Genomic DNA, 4,779 nt, shown 5'->3' on the forward strand with positions numbered 1-4,779 from the left:
TTTTCCTCAGCTGCTGGGCTCAGCCCTCTGCCCTCTAGCACCCCCCCCCCCACGCTTGCAAGGCTCAGAGGCAACTTATAAGAACAGGGGACTGGTCCCACGGACAACAATCAGTGTGTTGCAATCATACTGAGAGCACTGAGGTCACTGCATGTGCATGCATGTGTGTGTAAGCGTGCATGCTACTCTGCAAGGCTGCACACAGAGCGTGTCTTGTATGCTATAAAATGGAAGCAGAGCAGATGGCAGTCTTTTGGCATCCTTTGAGGCAGGCTGCGGGGCACAGTGAGAAGGACACAGGACTTGGATTCAAATCCCAGATCTGCCATTGTCTATCTGGGTGACCCAGGGTAAAGCCCTTCACCTCACTGAGCCTCAATTTCTCTTCTGTAAAATGGGGATAATAACAGTACCTACCCCCAAAAGTTGTGATGGAGGTGAAGTGAGATAACTTGTAAAGCACCTGACTCATAATAGGTACTCAAACATGTATAATATTTTATATTAATTACCCACTCCCCCATCCCATATCATCCCTGGGAGCCTGCCCGGCAAGCCTGAATTCCCACCATTTCCCACCAAGCCCTGGCTTCTTTGTTCAAAGTGCTGTTGAAGGCAGTGCTAGGCAGTTTGTAGCAGAAACAAATGTAATGAAATCTTAGTTGTGGAATCCAGGTGATCGGGGCTCATGGTTTGTGTAGGTTTGAAACAAAGCACAAAAAGAAGAGGAAACACTTCTGTCTGTAAAAAGGTTGCATTTATCCCATAGGAGAGAAAAAGGCCAGCAACTAATTTTTATGCCAGGCAGAATGTGCAAGGAGGCCCTCAAAGAGGGACATAATGCTGTAAACCTTTAGGGGAGGGAAAGATGACTGCACCTGAGGGACTGTGAGTAGCTTCCTGGAGGCGGGCAGTTCAGCAGGTCCTTTGAGGAAGAGAATTTGATTTGCAGAGAACAAGGTGGGGGACTTGGTTACAGTGGTCCAGGCTTGCTCAGAGAATAGTTGCCAACAGCACAGACTCTGGAACAGAATGTGCCCAGTGTGCTTTGAGAACTGCAGTTCAGTTGGATGTGACAGGAAGGGGAACACATTTACCCCTTAGCACTCAATGATGAACAGTTGTGGAGAGGGCTTAATTGATCAGGTTAACCTGCTGTTTGCTAGTGAAGTACAGAGCCAGAAGGGGGCCTATTTCAGGGCTCAGCTGAGAGATGTGGGTGAAGGAGAAAGGAACTTGAGAACTAATCTGGTTGCTGGGGAGGAGGATTCTCCACGTGTATGACTGGACAGGAGCGAGCACGCCTGGGAGGGTTGGTGTGGGTCCACGCAGGGTCTGGAGTTCAGGGCAGAATTTACAAGGAGGAAAACAGAGCATGATGGGCCCTGAAGGGTGAAACTTTTCTCTTGCCCGTGCCACCTCAGTCCGTCAAGGGGTCAGACATCCCCTGATATCTATTTTCACTCCTTTTTGGGCACCTTAAAGATTTTTTTCAAGTTGAAGCGGCTGGTATGCAACTACAAGGCCTGGAGAAGTGGTGGCATGTCACTCCACTATCAGCTTAACTCCTCACCTTTGCAGAAGGTAAACTTACCAACCTTTCAGATAGAGAGCAAGACTCTCCTGGAAGAGGAAGGGATGGGGGAGGAGGCTAGAGAAGTGTCCATAAAGGAGCACAGAGCTGGCTGAGGACAGGCCTTCTTGGCAAGTGACCAGTAGGACAGTGGGCTTCAAAAGGAGAGGGTGGGGCAAAGCAGCAAAGACCAATAAATTGGTCTAGGTCACAGTTATTTCTCCTGGGTGTCCTGTGTACCTCTCCTTGCTCCCTTTCCCCCCCAGTCTGGCCCCTCAGTACTGTGATCATCACCTGCCTCCACACACAGTAGGAAGGAGGCAACCAAGAAAAGCCCATAATACTCTCTATAAGGATGGGCCTGGCTGGCTGGGGAAAGATGCCCAGGACGCTGCCCAGCTGGTCCCCATCTGGGAGGGCCAGTTTAACCCAAGTTTCTTAGGCAGGTGCCAGGAGAGAAGACCCCAGAGTCTAGCAACCCTGAGACAGGGCAATCAATCCTTAAGGACTGGAGTGAATTCCACATTTAAAGGGATGGCCTTAAGAAGTTGGAATTGACCACCTAAAGCTTCCCTTTGCCAGTTGTATGGGGGGGGGGGTTCTGGGGACACCAGAGTCCATGGTTGGGGACCATGTTCACCTTTTATGACTAATATCTAGCAACTGTAAGTCAATTTTTTTCATCTTTTTTGAGTGTCTACTATGTGCAAGGTACTTTATTATTATCAATAATAGCCAACAGACATCAAACACTTATGATGTGGCAGAAACTTTACTTGTATTATCTCAGTTCATCACCATAACAACCCTGTGATGTAGATACTATTTCATTGTCCCCATTTTACAGAATGGGAAACAGAGGCTCAGAGAAATGATATATTTCACTGAAGATCATACAGCTACAGGATTCACACTCAGGTCTCGTTGGCTCCCAGCCCCAGGAGCTATGTGCTTAAGCTGTCCACTGCACAGTCTCCTGCATGCTCTGCCGCCTCACTCCTCACTACAGGATGCCTTCTCCCAATTAGTAGATTAGTCATGTGTTGACACTTCTAGTCTCAGTCTAATGGCTTGTTTATTTAACTGATGGATGCTGCTCCCCATTTGAGGCCATTAGCATTTAAACAAAACAAAACAAAACTGTTGAGCCTGGCAAAGTGACACTGTGTTTACTGTTTTTCTCCCAGTGTTAATTGTGAACATTTTCCAAATATGTATTTTGATGTGCTAACAGTCCCTAAAAGAACTGCAGAACAATTTAGTTATCTTTTCATGCAGCTTCAGCCCCACTCCCCTTAATCTCCTTGGTGAGTGGGAGAATTCTTGGCTGGGATGGGAAGAGGGATGGGGACACTCTCAGTCTGAATAATTAGGGGGCAGAGAAACTAGGCTGGGCAGGCGACTCTGTCCTTGGGGGCTAAGCCCCAGAGTATGCCTTCTTCACTCTTGGGGAGGGAATTTGGTATTTCTTTCCAGGACAATAAGAACATCTGTGCCAAGGCAGAGGAGGAGGCCGGGAGCTCCGAGGCATCTCTGCCAGAGTCTCTTGACACTGTCCAATTGTTACTGTTTGAGTTTCTGCTTGGATCACTGACCATGTCCATTTAGAGCAGGCTGGCTTGGATGAAGACAGTGTAGGGCTGAGGAAGGACAGAGAGGACCTGTCTGGCTGGGCGCGGGGGTATGAGGTGCGCAGGGAGCTGAACTAACTCGTTTTATAATTTAAATCATGTCATTAGAATCATATGAACTAGCTCTGAAGTGACCAGTTACAAATGAGCTGCTGTGAAGTACAGGGTGAATCTTGCGTCCATAAGTAGGAGGAAGGAACGCTTCCACTGTCCCCCCTCCCCTGGGGTAATTGCTGTCGATCGGATCGAGTCTAGTTTGTTTGCAGCCTCCCACTTCTGACAGACTGGGGTTCAGCTCAACCTTCTGGTAAATGGATGAAGAGCTACAGGTTTGATCCTTGTGTGGGACAGTTTGCTTCACGCTGAGAAAAACCTGGTTAGTTCCTTCCTCCCAGCTCCAGTCGCAAATTGGAGGTACAGTTGAGAGTTTATAGCTCCCTGCAAACTCATTCCCAGTTCTGAAAACTCACGTCATCCAGTGTGTTCTGATGCTGACTGCAGCCATATCTAGCCCAGCAAATCGGCCTCCGACTGGGGATAAACTAAGGCACCTCCTTAGTTTCTCCCTCACTCAGGACTTGCAGCACTGGAACTGTGAGTCCTGGGGACCAAGAGGTAGGCATCTGCCTCCTGCATAATTAGTTACATCAGTCTCAAAAAGCATTGATGGCCCATCCCTTTAGGCATCATGCTGTGCCTGGCACGAGCTAGTAATCCCGATCCATTCCTGACCCTCCCGAATTTACAACCTTAAGTCACACAATAATGATAGAGATCCCAAAGGCGGGCAGTTAACAAATACATCCACTTGTTCGCCAATCAAGGGATCCACTGAGTGAGCCACAGCAACAAATAGGGCCCCCTTCAAAGAGCTTCCAGTCTGTTGGGTAAACAGGCAATACTTAGTAAGGGCTTGGGAGAAGAGTTTCAGGCGAGGAAACATGGTCAACTTGGGCATCATCGAACTGACTTTTTAAAAAAAGTGCCTATTGGCATGTGGCTGGGCTTTCTGTCGACTCGAGCCACGTCCCTCACCCTGGGTCGAGTTCCAGTCCTCAACCCGTGGGGTTGATAAAAAGGGCCAGAGGCAAGGTCGCTCTGCGTGGTGTGGTGGGGAGAAGCCTGGGCAGAAAGGCGGGAGACGAGGCGCCAACGTGGGCTCGCTCTCATCCTGGGTGGCCGGGGCGTGTCACTGGCCCTCGCCTCTTCGGGCCTGACGGTCCGCAGCTAACCTCCCTCATGGCTCAGGCATTTTGGGGACAGTCCTCCACCCTCGTCCCGCTAGCTTTGAGTCTCAGTAGCGCGCTGCGCGTTGGTGGCACAGGTTTGGGGCGGGAGCCGGGAGGAAGCTCCGGCTAAAGTCATCCCTGGCGGTCCGGTCTCCCCAGGGCGCACCGGTCAGGCCCGGGCTTCGGGAGGAGCCGCGGACGGCTCGTCCTCCGAACACTTCCGACGGGCGCCTGCCGAGGGCCAGACTGGGCGGGGGCGAGCCGGCCGACCCGGGATTCCGCTCCCGGGCCGGCCGTGCGTTCGCCCGTGAAGTGCCCGTGGCCGCGGAGCGCGAGGCTCCCCCGA

This window comes from Galeopterus variegatus, unplaced genomic scaffold (genome assembly GCF_000696425.1).
Source record: "Galeopterus variegatus unplaced genomic scaffold, G_variegatus-3.0.2 Scaffold779, whole genome shotgun sequence".
Classification (NCBI taxonomy): Eukaryota; Metazoa; Chordata; class Mammalia; order Dermoptera; family Cynocephalidae; genus Galeopterus; species Galeopterus variegatus.